This window comes from Pelophylax lessonae (genome assembly GCF_965119305.1).
Source record: "Pelophylax lessonae genome assembly, chromosome: 13".
Classification (NCBI taxonomy): domain Eukaryota; kingdom Metazoa; phylum Chordata; class Amphibia; order Anura; family Ranidae; genus Pelophylax; species Pelophylax lessonae.
The window spans coordinates 23,869,348-23,884,846 of NC_138780.1; positions in this window are offsets into that span (position 1 = coordinate 23,869,348).

Sequence of the window (15,499 nt, forward strand, 5' to 3'; positions counted from 1 at the left end):
TGCAGAGGCCCTGGAGGATAAAATGGCGGTGGTTAAAACATTTTTTTGACGCACGATATTTATGCAGCCATTTATCAAGTGCAAATTGTCAAGAAAAAAAAAATAATAATTTTATCAAATTTTAGCGCACATGCAGTGCTAAAATGCATTTAAAGTGTCTTTTTTTTCCCCTGGAAATTTGCGTTTAATAAATGGCTGAGCAAATATCGTGTGACAAAAAAAAACAAAACAAGCCACCATTATTTTCTTCAAGGTCTCAGATTTTTTCTCAAAATTTACTTAACGGCTGAGCAAATATCGTGCAACATCAAAAAATAAATCCTACCAGCCACTATTATTTTCTTCAGAATCTCTGATTTGAGAACAATATAATATTTGGGGGGTTTTAAATCATTGCACGTGAACATTGGGGCTGCTTCAAAATGTTTAAAAGCATTTTTATTCATTTATTTTATTTTATTTTACACTTTTTGTTTAATGCTTTATTTATTTAACATTCTACGGGCGTGCGCCATTTTAAAATGTGACATACTCGGTATCTGATTAATTGATAAAAATCATCTTTTATATTAAAAAAAAAAAAACTAAAACAGGTATTATTGTGTGCGCTAAAAAGTGTAATTTTTTCCCCTAAAAGTATGAATTTAATAAACGGCTAAACAAATATCATGTGACAAAAAAAAAAAAAACAGCCACCATTATTTTCTTTAAGGTCTCAGCTTTTTCCTCAAAATTTGCGCTTAATTAACAGCTGAGCAAATATCGTGCAAAAAAAAAAAAAATTGCAACATCCACCAATTATTTTTTTCAGGATTGCTAATTTCTGAACAATATAATATTTGGGAGTTTTAAGTGATTTTATAGCAATAAAGACATTAATTTTTATACGTATTTAAAAAATGTCAGAATTGGGGCAGCAAGGGGTTAAAAAAATTATGTTTTCTTGTTACTTATTTTTATTCAGACTCTTTATATAATTTTTGAAAAGCAAAAAACCTTTTCTAATATACATTATTATTATTGCGTGCCTTGATATCAGTGCTGACGATGTTATTGCATCCACTTACACAAGTGGTGGAGATTGGTATTGCATCCACTGACACCTATACTGAGGACTAATATTGTGTCCACAGACACCAGTGGTGGAGATTGGTATTGCATCCACTGACACCAATACTGAGGACTAATATTGTGTCCACTGACACCAGTGGTGGAGATTGGTATTGCATCCACTGACAACAAAACTCGGGCATATTCTTGTGTCCACTGACACCAGCAAAAACTACATTAAATTAGCTAAATTAAAAACGGATTTTTTTTTTTTCTTAGGCCAGTATTCCTTCGATAGTAAAAAAAAAAATTTAGGAAATATCCGTTACCATTTGCCACAAAAAAAGACCATTTAGTTCTAAAAAGACAAGGTATAATCTACCTGGATACACAAAATCTTTGTGATGATATGTACAGTTTTACTAATGCATGTCAAAGTAGCAAAACTGTATTGAGGGGTTGAAAAAAAAAATATATATATATAATATGTATATAAGGGCACTGCAAGGCAAGTGTGTTGTCTCAGTGAGCTGGGGACACAAAGGGGCTGATTGGGATCCTAAAAGTGAAATCTGTTATTTTTTTTTTTACAAATGAATATATTTATAGAAAATAAAAGAAATACGTACTAGAATGTAGAAAATCTATAAGAAATTTGAGTTTTTCTCTATAAATCGGTTCAGAATCTGCAATAGTAAATCACTGTCTGCAGCAGAATCAAACACGTCTTCTCTCAACCTCTGCCTCTCTCTGAGAAGTGACAGTTACTGCCCTGCACTTGGTTTTATACCCTTGTTCCAACTGTCACAGCATCAACGGAATTCTAACAGCCAATCAGAGCGAGGCACTGCAGGAGAGGTTTTTAACCCCTTGCTGCCTGGGACATTTTTGAAATTTCTATAATACTTTTTAATATCTGCCTATTTTTTTTGGTAGAAATTAATTATAACCCCTCAAAATTATATATTTTCTCAAAGCAAAGGACCTGGAGGATAAAATGTCAGAGGTTAAAAAAAGATTTGACGCATAATATTTTTGCAGCCCTTTATTAAGTGCAAATTTTTAAGAAGAAAATACACTTCATAGGATTTTAGCGCACACAAACACAATACAATACCTGATTTGTGGTCAAATATAAAAGATGAGGCTGTGTCTAGTAAATAGATACCAAACCTTTCAAGAATAAAAATGTTGCACGCCCGTAAAATGGCAAAATACTACGGTGCCTAAAATCCTCCATAGGTGATGTTTTAAAAGTCATTACAGGTTATTAATTTAGATTTAAATGTAAGCTCTGGTGCTCAAAATTATTTTGCCCCATCATTCGTGTCATTGGATCCCATTGTTGGAGTCATTGGGAAGAGCTGTGCCCCATGTCAGTCTCATTAAGAGGAATTGTGCCCCATTGATGGGGTCATTGGAAGGAATTGTGCCCCATCATTGGTGTCATTGGACCCCATTGTTGGAGTCATTAGGAGGAAATGTGCCTCTTGTCAGTGGATGAAGTAGTGCCCCAAGGGCCAGGTAAAAACAAGCAAAGGGTCACACCTGGCCCCCTATCCCCCCGTGCCACAGTTTGGAGACAACTGTAATAGAGCATTGCCAGTGAAATCAATAGAAGTGGTTGACAAATGTCAGGTAATACATATATGTGTTATCACTGCGATCATCAGGTGCAGGAGGATTTATTTTACATTGGCATTTGGTGTTAAATTATAGGAATAGCAAAAATATATAGCTAAATTTATTTATTTATTTTTTTATGCTATTTTCGGCCAGTTTTCCTTTTGATAGTAAAAAAAAAAAAAAAAAATTAGGAGATACCTGTTACCATTTGCCACCAAAAAAAAGCCCAATTAGTCCTAAAAAAAAAAAACAAGCTATAATCTAACTGGATACACAAAGTCATTGAGATGATATGTATAGCTTTAGATGTGTTACAAATAATAATGTGCTTTAAAATGTTTGAAAGCATTTTTATTTATTTTGTTTATTACATTTTTTTTTTCACTTTTTTATTAATGCTATATTTAATATTCCACAGGCGTGCGCCATTTTAAAATGTGACATGCTTGGTATCTATTTAATCGATGTAACATCATCTTTTATATTTAAAAAAAACAAAAGTTATTATATTGTGTGCGCTAAAATGCATTCAAAAATTTTCTGTTTAATAAACAGTTGAGCAAATATCGTGCGACATAAAAAAAAAATTGCAACAGCCACCATTATTTTCTTCAGGATCTATGATTTCGGAACAATATAATATTTGGGGGTTTTAAGTCATTTTATAGCAATAAAAAATGTTGATTTTTAGATGAATGTGAAAAATGTCAGAATTGGGGCAGCAAGGGGCTAAAAAGAATTATGTTTTCTTTTTACTCATTTTTATTCAGACTCTTTATATCTTTATATGGTTTTTAGAAAACAAAATCTTTTTTTTTTTATTACACACTTTTATTGTAAATGTGAAAAGAATTTTACACTTTTTGGATAATAGCTCTCTATGGAACAAAATGGCGCCTTTTTTGCGTTTTGTTTTTTTTTTTTGCAATGTCACTCATCCACTCGCTCGGGGATCTTCAAAGCCAGTGCTCCCATTGCAACAGCAGGAAAAGAGCCAGGCGTGGTTACAGAGGAGACGAGGAGGAGGATTGATGCGGGGAGAAAGGCGGAGCTATATACATATACAGGCCTTGGGGGGGGCCTGCATAGACCTGCATAGAATGTATTAAGATCAAAAACCTTCTGCTTTTACAACCACTTTAATGACCCCCCCCCCACTCCCCCCAAACATGGGTCACACGAGGATCACTGGAAAGGCAAACAAAAGTGCGGTAGCTACTGTGGCAACCGTATGGCAGCCTAGTTAAGTGAATAGACCGCCCTATGCCAACGCTGTATCTTGGCCTAGGCCGACAAGGCCCAGGCCTAGGGCGGCACTTGGCAGGGGGGGGGGGGGGGGGCAGCAAAAAAGCTGCATCCCGCATGAAAAAAAAACAGCCTCCTCTCGACTCCCACAAGAAAAGGGTCCCTGCTGGCTTGCGCTACACTTTTAGTATAATGGCTATGGACTTCCTAGTCATACAGATAAGTGAAATAATCCTATGATTACAATCAGTGGCAGCCAACACAAGTCCAAATATCTTAGGCTGCACTAATGGGCACTGATAGGCTGTACTGATGGCCACTGATGAGGCTACACTGATATACATCACTGATAAGGCTGCACTGATGGGCACTGATGAGGCTGAACTCATGGGAACTGATGAGGCTAAGCTGATGGGCACTGATACACTGTGGTTGTGGTCTGTGGTTTACAGATGATAGGACGGGTCATAAACAGGAAGGGGTGTGGCCTCTAAAGGAAGGGATGGGTCATATTTAAATTAGGGGTTGCACAAGTTTAGTCAGGCCTAGGGCAGCACAAATCCGAAATACACCACTGCCCTATGCTGTCCTATTACTGACTCAAAAAAAAAAAAAAGATTGCACAGGTGTGAATGCGGCCTGAAGCTTGTACACACCTGAAGTGGCTTTTCACATTAGATTTATAATTTATGAGGACTTTACACTTTTTTCCCTGTTTTAGGTATATGTATCAATCTGCATTCATACCTGAGAGACGTGAAAACACGTGAAAAACGCACCCACAGTACAAGAAAAGGGGGGGGGGAGAGAGCGGTGCGGGGGCTGTGGATTGGGTAAGTGATCACCAATGGGGGGTTAACTTTCCTTGCCAGATAGCAGCAATAACAACAGTATGTGCAGCGCTAATGGATGATTACCCATACGGTAGCCATTAATGAATCCTAATAAACATTTTGTTTAAAGATGGAGTATCCCACTCATTCCCTTCTCCTATCCAAGTTCCAAATAAAAACACAAAAACCAAAGCTACCGGGCTGCTTCCCAACTGAGCTAAAACACTTGGGAGAAATGTCATGTTGTTGCTAATGGTAATCCAGGGGAACCTGTAACCAGCAGCTCCCAAGGGAGTAGTGCTACATGTACTACAGGGATACACTTAAAGCGGAGTTCCGGGCACGAAAACGTTTTTTAACTAAATATACCCCCGGGACAGTCAGGGCTAGTACATTCCACAATGGCTAGCCTCTGATCTGTCCCGGTTCGCACTTACCTGCAAGAAGAAATACTCACTTATAAAATTTCTTCTCCAGCGCTGCCATCTCTGTTGTGGGCAGCTGAAGCCGGCGCGATCCTCTTCTGCGCCCTCTTCCGTGTCTTCTTCTCCCAGAATGCGCCTGCCCCTCTCGTCACTTCCGGTGCGGCGCCGCATTCCTCCACAGCTTCTGGGCATGTCCAGAAGCTGTTTAGCGTTGCCCCGGAAGTGACGAGCGGGGCCGGTGCCGTCGCATTGATTCCTGGGAGCGATGACGTTCAGCTCCCAGGAATCAGTGCAAACCGGAAGTGACGGCGCGGGCCGCGGCACAGAGGGAGGAAGTGCAGAATAGGTGAGTATTTTCTATCTAAAATTACAAGGTGAGTGAAAAAAAAAAATATATAACTATCCAATTCCTTTTCAGGTAAAGAAGATCCAGCGGATGGCCACAAAATCGATTAGGTCGATTTTGTGCCCGGAACTCCGATTTAAGTTGTATTTTTACACAATTTATTATTCACAGGAAGATACACTTGCATTATTGTTTTATATTTAATTTAGTCACATTGCACTTTATGAGAGGCAGCGCAGCACTACGTTAAATATTGCAATTCATCAAAAGCTAAGGATAGGCCTTCAAGTGACAGCAGCGGCCTCATTTCACCTAGATATAGATTTTCTTCACATTTTATATATTGGATTACAGGATAGCGTGAGAGACATCCCTATCAACCATATCGCTTGATAAATGTCCCCTAATGTGAGTGCAATACATTATTTATTTTTTAATAGGTGTTGAAAATACCTACTCTAGGCCGGTGTCCTCTTTCTTTTCTGTGGTGTCTAGTAATAATATATATAAATGTAGAATGATAACAATAATATCATGTGACTTGAATGGGAGGGACATTAGATTGTGAGCTCCTCTGATGCAGAAACGGAAGTGAATGCTTCAAAGCTCAAAAAGGAAGCAGGATGGAAATTGTGGTGACACGATGGATGGCCTTCTCGTCCACCTCAGTGCCTGACCTCACAAATGCACTTCTGGAAGAATAGACACACTCCTAAACCTTGTGGACAGCCTTCCCAGAAGAGTTGAAGCTGTTATAGCTGCAAAGGGTGGGCCAACTCAATATTGAACCCTACGGACTAAGACTGGGATGCCATTAAAGGTAATGTGTGTGTGAAGGCAGGCGTCCCAATACTTTTGGTAATATAGTGTATATGTGACTTGCAATGGCACCCCAAACAAGGCGCGATTTTTCTGCGATCGTTGCCCGACGAATCGCAGTAATATTGCGCAGACAGAACCGCGGAATGCCTTTTGCTCAAAAGAAGTTCCTGTACCTTTTTATGGCGACAGGCGTCCCGCGATTCTTTTTCGTAGGGCGACAATGGCGGCAATATCGTATCGCGTTTGGGGTGCCAATTGCAAGTCAAGGGAATTGCACGGGCGTCCCCCGATTTGCAATGATTCGGGGTTGCGGGCAGAAGCGTGGTGATTCCGCCCGCGATCCGAAACACCCATATGTGAATAGAGCCTTAACCACTTCTGGACCGGAAGATTTTTTCCCCCTAATGACCAGGCCATATTTTACGATTCGGCACTGCATTATTTTAACGGACAATTGCGCGGTCGTGCGACGCTGTACCCAAATAAAAATGATGTCTTTTTTTCCCCCACAAATAGAGCTTTCTTTAGGGGGTATTTAATCACCTCTGCGTTTTTTATATTTTGCGCTATAAACAAAAAAGTTTTGAAAAAAAAAAAAACAATATTTTTTACATTCTGCTAAATAACATTCCCAAAAAACAAAAATTAGAAATCAAATTTTTTTAACATTTTGGGCCAATTTGTTTTCTGCTACATATTTTAAGTAAAAAAAAATCGCAATAAGCGTATTTTTTGATTGGTTTGCCCAAAAGTTATCGCATCTACTAACTACAGGAAAGATTTATGTCATTTTTATTGTTTTTTTTACTATTAATGGCGGCGATCTGCAATTTTTAGCGGGACTGCGACATTGTGGCGAACAGATCGGACCCCTGACTGACATTTTTGACACTTTTGGGGGTACCAGTGACATTAATACAGTAACCAGTGCTAAAAATATGCACTGTTACTGTAATAATGACACTGGCAGGAAAGGGGTTAACACTGTGGGTGATCAATGGGTTAAATGTGAGCCTAGGGGAGTGATTCTAACTGTGGGGGGGTGTGGCTTGTGAAATGATCATAGAGACCTGTGATCTTATATAGAAGGATCACAGGTGCTCTATGATCATTCCAGGGAGAAGAACGGTCGGCTGTGTTTACAACAGCTGACCGTTCTTCTCTCTCAGCGGGGAACGATCGCGGGTGTCAGACGGCAATCGGAGCCGCCTGCCCCGTGCATCGGCGTCCCCGCTGCACACGCACACTCCTTCCCTCGCTGCCTGTGCGCGACCGACGTAGGCCTATGTCGATTCGCGCAGCAGAGCCACAGTGCCGCAGTAAAAAGGCGACGGCCAGTCGGGAAGCTGTTAAAGTTGGAGAAAACTGCCATGCATGAATTTTACCTATAGGTAAGCCTATAATAAGGCTTATCTATAGGTACACCAAATATCTCCTAAATGTGCACCGTTTAGGAGATATTTACTTTAGATGCAGCTATTTGCTCTTCCTTCAGAGTCCTGTGCTGCAAACGGCGGCTCCCGCGCGCATGCTCGTAATCGTGGCCCCGGTCACTTACACAGCCGAAGTCCGCAAACCCAGAAGGAGCACCGGGGGAAGATGGATGTGCATTCAGCTGTGACAGCGTGCCCCTGGAGGGCTTTGTTCTAAGGGAGGTTTCACATAATGTGCTAGTATGCGATGCATACTACTAGCATATTATGACTTTGCCTTGCAGGTTTAAAAAAAACAGCAGTTTCCTACTACTACATCTACTATCCTTTCAACAATTCGATCTGGATCATCTCACATCCACTCACCTTAAAAATACTTCCATTCCACCCCTTTGACTGGCTCCACCATTACTAGGTCTTCTCTTGCTCTGCATTTTCCTCCTTTGAGCTGCTATGGTTCATGGTCCACTGGTACCAAACCAGTACTGGTGAGGTAACTTGACCATCTTGGTGGCCATCACGACGAAATCCATCAGACACACGTCTAAAAATAAAAAAAATATTTAAATACATATTGGGGTTCATTTACTAATATTGAAGAGTGCAAACTCTGGTGCAGCTGTGCATTGTAGCCAATCAGCTTCTAACTTCAGCTTGTTTAGTTAAAGGAGTTGTAAAGGCAGAAGGTTTTTTATCTTAATGCATCCTATGCATTAAGATAAAAAACCTTTTGTGTGTAGCAGCCCCCCTAGCACCCCTTTATATTCACCTGAGCCCCATCTCTAGTCAGCAGTGTCCACGAGTCCCTTGGCCATCCGGGACTCTCCCTCCTGTTTGGCTGAGGCGCCATTGGCTCCCGCTGCTGCCAATCAGAAGAGTGAAGGGGTGGGGCCGAACGGCAGCTCCATGTCTGAATAGACACACGGAGCTGCAGCTCGAGTAGGGTGCCCCCATAGCAAGCTGTTTGCTGTGGGGGCGCTCAACAGGAGGGAGGGGCCAGGAGCAGCAAAGTGTAGGATGCAGGCTGCCCTGTGCAAAACCAACTGCACAGAGGAGGTAAGTTTAACATGTTTGTTATTTAAAAAAAAAGACTTTACAATCATAGTTACATGATTTCAGTGTTGTTACATGGTTACATGAGTCAGGTTGAAAAAAGACACAAGTCCATCTGGCTTAACCAAAAAAAAAAAAAAAACAGTAATGAAAACCCAACCATACACTCCCATATACACAATCCTATACCCGCAGTTGATCCAGAGGAAGGCGAAAAAACTCCAGCAAAGCATGATCCAATTTGCTACAGCAGGGGAAAAAAATTCCTTCCTGATCCCCCGAGAGGCAATCAGATATTCCCTGGATCAGCTTTACCTATAAATATTATACCCATTTATATTATGTACACCCAGGAAAGAATCCAGGCCTTTTTTACAGCAATCTGGTGAGCCAGCCAGAACCACCTCTGGAGGGAGTCTATTCCACATTTTCACAGCTGTTACTGTGAAGAAACCTTTCCGTATTTGGAGATGAAATCTGTTTTCCTCTAAACGTAAAGAGTGCCTCCTTGTTCCCTGGGTTAGGCTCCATGTACACGGGACGTTGTTAAAAGTCCCTTTGAATGCTGGAATTTTTAGGACGTTTGAAACGTCCGTTCAGTCGCGTTTGTACCCGCGTTTAGCGGGCGTTTAGCAGCGTTTGCGGGCGTTTGCGTTTAGAAGTGTTCCTAGAGGTCATAAAAATTATTCCCCTTTAAAATGGAAAAACGCGAACGCTAAACGCGGGTCATCGCGTTCAGACGCGTTCGGAACGCGTTTGTGCGTTTGAAACGCCGGGAAACACACGTTCGAACGCAAATAATTGCGTTCTAAAAACAGTCCCTGGACGCAACTGCCTGCAAATGACTGTAAACGACCTGGTGTACATGGACAGATAAGATAAAATGTAGATGGGTTCAGGGGCTTCTGAAAAAAACGCCCAACTGCTCCTAAACGGCCATTTCCAGCGTCCCGTGTACATGAAGCCTTAACCTTAAAGTGAATAACTCAACACCAAGTTCACTATATGGACCCCTTATGTATTTATACATGTTGATCATATCCCCCTTAATCTCCTCTTCTCAAGAGAGAATAAATTCAGTTCCTCTAATCTTTCCTCATAGCTGAGCTCCTCCATGCCTCTTATCAGTTTGGTTGCCCTTCTCTGCACTTTCTCCAGTTCCCTGATATCCTTTTTAAGAACTGGTGCCCAAAACTGAACTGCATATTCCAGATGAGGTCTTACTAATGATTTGTACAGGGGCAAAATGATATCTCTGTCTCTGGAGTCCATGCCTCCCTGTTAATACAAGAAAGGACTTTGCTTGCCTTGGAAACAGCAGCTTGGCATTGCATGCTATTATTAAGCTTATGATCTACCAGAACACCCAGATCCTTCTCCGCTATGGATTACCCCAGTTCTACTCCACCTAGTATGTATGATGCATGCATATTCTTAGCCCCCAAGTGCATAACTTTACATTCATCAACATTAAACCTCATTTGCCACATAGTACCTGTTTTTTTTTTTAAGCTTTGACAAAAAAAAAATGGAAGCTGATTGGTTTCAATGCAGAGCTGCACCAGATTTTGCACTATCCAGCTTTAGTAAATCAACCCATTGTATAATAGGTATATTAGAAAAGTGTGTAACAATGGCTACCTCCTTTACATGCACAACAGGGGCGTAACTACAGGGGTTGCAGGGGTTGCAATTGCAACCGGGCCCAATGCTCCAGGGGGCCTCTGCGGCTCCCCTGTACACCTGGATAGGAGGGTCAGCGGGGGTAGCATGTAGAGAAAATGCTGTCGTCCTTTTTCCTCCTGTAACTGCAGGAGGAAAATGGAGGAGATTGGTTCCTCTGTATGCTGCCCCCGCCGCCCCTCCTATCCAGTTCACTTATGTTCTGCTGTCTCTGGGCCCCTGTGTGCTCCCCTGAACCACCCCCCCCCATTATGCTCCCTCCCCTCTGCTGCAGGGGATGTGTCACAATAGAGAACCAGGAAGGGGTTGGTTAAATATGTAATTTACCAGCTCCTTCCTTTTCTGAATGGACAGAGTCATAGTCAGTGACATTGTAAAAATATAAAATGATAAAAAATAATACAATTAAAAAATTAAAAAATAAAAACTACTGACACCAGTGGGTGAACTTCCAGGATCGCAAAGGTCACACTTGCGACCGGGCCCTGGCATTCCACCACTGTGGGGAGGCCCCGAGATGGCAGGAAGAGGGCCCACTGCAGAACTTGTGAAAGGGTCCCGCTGCGGGACCATAATAAAGGGCCCGGCAACTAGAGTAAAGGGCCCCAGGATCAGTGGGAAGAGCCCCAAGCTTGAAGGGAAGGGCCCCGGCCAGGGGTCCGGGGGGCCCTTCATGGTTTCTTGCACCGGGGCCCTGAAGGTTTTTGTTACGCCTCTGATGCACAAGAGTTACATTATCTCACATCAGCCAATCAAGACAGCTAAAGATTGACACCTGGAAAAAGCCAGCACTGATGAGGGATCTCGTGGACGTCAGATGGTTGGAGAGGTGGGGAGTATCTGCAGCTTTAGTTCTGCTTTAAAGCTGAAGTTTAATCTGATTATATTTTGCCTTTCCCTGTCTCCTCTTCATCAGAAATGCAGATGACAGGGATAGTCCGGTTGGGGGGTAAAGAGCTAGGAAATTAGGTGGGCTCTATCTGCAGCTTTTAATGCACATGAAGAGCCTCATGAGCCTTGTGAGGAGCCTGTTAAACTGTGCAAGACTGGAGGGGGAAGGCCAGAGATTAGTGTTAAGCTTATATAAGGCTTTCTCTCTTTGCCAAGCCAATGCGCTCCACTCAAAATAAAGAAGTTGATGAATGGAAAGTCTGGATTTAACCACGCAATCCAAAAACACAGGATAAAAGGGGACTTGTAATGAGGAAGCTGTGCTCAAAAAAGATTAGTCACCAGCCTACAGGCTCCCTGCAGATGATCTCTTCCCCATTACTTCCCCGTCTTCGGACTGTCCAGGAGAGGAGGCCAATGGGGGGGGGCCCAATCAGGAGCAGTGAATCAGTGCGATGCTGCGGTGGACCGCACCGTATTTAAATAGGGTACTTCTATTTCACAGATTTTCAGTTATCGCGGGTGGGTTTGGAACGTAACCCTGCGATGGAGGGGGGGTTTACTGTATACTGTAAATCCCAGGAATGCAGTCCTCTTCCATTGCCTACACCTCATTCAGTATAAATACAAGGATGTCTGCCATCTGCCAGTAAACCGCCCTCCATCGCGGGGGGTTACGTTCCAAACCCACCCGCGATAACTGAAAATCCGCGAAATAGAAGTACCCTATTTAAATGCGGTGCGGTCCACCGCAGCATAGCACCGATTCACTGCTCCTGATTGGGCCCCCCCATTGGCGTCATCTCCTTGCTGCTGGACAGTCTGAAGACGGGACGAGCCGCGGGACCAGGAAGAGAGCCCCCAAGCCGTGAGGGCACATGTCATCTTCAGTGGGCATCCTTTACCATTCAAGATAAGGAACTTAGGAGATGTGAAGTTATGTTGATTTAACATCATTTATGAATCAAGTGTGATGGACCTGGTGCCAGCCATCATTGGAGATATCGCGTATTCTGGGTTCCTATTATATGATCTATGCCCGTTTGACCTTTCCTAACCGGGGGTCAAACGTTTCGGTAAGGAGATAACTTTACTAGAACACGTGGTTCTTCCAAGATTTGGGATTTCAGTTGTATGGTGTCGAATTCTTCATCTTTCTTTCACTCATCACTGACCCTTAAGCACCTGGTTTATGGACTTTATGGACTTTTGTCTTTTTTGAACTTCTCTTGCATGTTATCAATTATTTCGTTTTGGCGCTGTACACCTCTTTTAATTGTTTATTGGTCTGATATTACTTATGTACTGGCTGCCTTTTGCCAACCAAGCGCTGCTTTCTCCCCCCCCCCCCCTCTTTTATTGTATATGTTTTATAGCAGAAAGTAAAAAATATTGCGTTTTTTTTTTTTTTTTTCACAATTTTCAGCAATTTTTTTGCCTATAGCCAAAAAGGTGATCAAATATCACCAAAAGATAGCTCTATTTGTGGGGGAAAAAAAGGACCTACCGTATATACTCCAGTATAAGCCGACCCCGAGTATAAGCCGAGGCCCCTACTTTTACCACAAAAAGATGGGAAAAATCATTGACTCGAGTATAAGCCTAGGGTGAGAATGCAGGGCGGCGGGCATGGTACAGGAGAATGCAGGGTACTGGCATGGTACAGGAGAATGCAGTGTGACTGGCATGGTGCAGGAGAATGCAGGGTACTTGCATGGTACAGGAGAATGCAGGGTGACTGGCATGGTGCAGGAGAATGCAGGGTACTGGCATGGTACAGGAGAATGCAGGGTACTGGCATGGTACAGGAGAATGCAGGGTACTGGCATGGTACAGGAGAATGCAGGGTGACTGGCATGGTGCAGGAGAATGCAGGGTACTGGCATGGTACAGGAGAATGCAGGGTACTGGCATGGTACAGGAGAATGCAGTGTGACTGGCATGGTGCAGGAGAATGCAGGGTACTGGCATGGTACAGGAGAATGCAGGGTACTGGCATGGTACAGGAGAATGCAGGGTACTGGCATGGTGCAGGAGAATGCAGGGTACTGGCATGGTGCAGGAGAATGCAGGGTACTGGCATGGTACAGGAGAATGCAGGGTACTGGCATGGTACAGGAGAATGCAGGGTACTGGCATGGTGCAGGAGAATGCAGGGTACTGGCATGGTACAGGAGAATGCAGGGTACTGGCATGGTACAGGAGAATGCAGGGTACTGGCATGGTGCAGGAGAATGCAGGGTACTGGCATGGTGCAGGAGAATGCAGGGTACTGGCATGGTGCAGGAGAATGCAGGGTACTGGCATGGTGCAGGAGAATGCAGGGTACTGGCATGGTACAGGAGAATGCAGGGTACTGGCATGGTACAGGAGAATGCAGGGTACTGGCATGGTACAAGAGGATCCGGGGTTGTGGGCATACTACAGGGGATGCAGTGCTGTGGGCATGGTTCAGGTGGACCATGCCCGCAGCACTGCATCCCTTGTAGTATGCCTGTAGCCCTACATAATGGCAGGTAGTGCAGCTGTTTCACTTACCTGTTCCAGAGGCGCCTTCATTTTAAAAATGGCGCGGCCCGGCGTGCGCGGTGACATGTATGCGCCGGGCGGCGCCATTTTTAAAGCTTAAGCACGTCGGAGCGGCCAGGGACTTTTTTTTTTTTACTCGAGTATAAGCCGAGGGGGACGTTTTCAGCACAAAATGTGCTGAAAAACTCGGCTTATACTCGAGTATATACGGTAAACTTTATTTGGGTACAGTGTTGCATGACCGCGCAATTGTCAATTAAAGTAACGTAGTGCCGTATAGCAAAAAAATGTCCTGGTCATCAAGGGGGGTAAGTGGTTAAAGGCCCTGTTACTGAAAAAAAAACAGACATCCACACCAAAATATTCTTCAGAATGCATTTAATATTTTTTTTTTTACTTAGTATAAATATTTTCTACATAATATAGGTACAGGTTGTTTAAAGAAAATGAAAAAGTAACAAATAATCCTGTAGAAATTGATTTGTGCTTATCCATTCACATCAATGCCGTAATATTCTAAATGCAATGCATGGTTACCAAAATGCTTAGAGGGGTGCTCCACTTGGTGCTATGAGCGGACCTGTACTATAAATCTCCCGGCATTCTTACACCATGAACTTGGTTTTTAGGTGATATATTTGCCTTCTTCTCCTATTTGACAGCCCTGGACGCCTAAGTAGCCAATCACCAAGTGCCGGTGCTGTCATGTTCACTTCCCTGGATGAGCGGGGAGACGGAATTAGAAGGGAAGGTAAGTATACAAAGCTTGGTGGATAGGCTTAAAGAAGATGTCTTACTTCCATTATACCCCAGGAGGCAAAGTACATGTAGTATTTTCTACATTCCTATGCGTTGTCTCAGGCTCGCTATGAGGTCAGGAATGTTGTAGATCTGAGGCCTTCTCTGATTGGCTATAGATCGAATGTACTGTTCAGGGAAACTCTCATACTACATGATTGTTGGTAAATATAATGGGGATAGTACAAAGACCGTACAATGAGGTTGTGCTGAGTATGGCCACCTTTTGTTCTCCAACATTGCATACAAGAGGTGAGCAGAAGAACCACATCAGTATTGCTAAATGAAGGGGTTTAACCATAATTTAAAGTGGAGGACCTCTTTAAGCCTAACAGTATTCAGTTCCTTAAGTTAAAAAATAAATAAATAAATCACAGTCATCTATCATAAAATATTCCCTGGTTGCAGATCAGAAGAAAAGCACATTATTATGTAATGGGAACACATATTTCAGTCCATAACCCACCGATAACCTCCAGGTGATTCTGGTGGTGAGATGTCTACACCAAGTTCCAAGACTCAACCTAAAAGCACCTTTATGGGGGGTCTCCCTCTTCCTTAAGGGCCCATTCACACTAGGAACCGCATGTGAATTGCGCAGGAGCGCTGTGTGATTCACATGCAGTACGATTTTATTTTGAATATGCTGAATTCGCAAAGCACCACTTTTGTACCATGCGATCTGGTGCGGACAAACATAGTGCGCTTGGGTTGCCGTTAACTTTTTAATGACACCTGCAGCAGACAGTGACGGCTGGTGCTCCA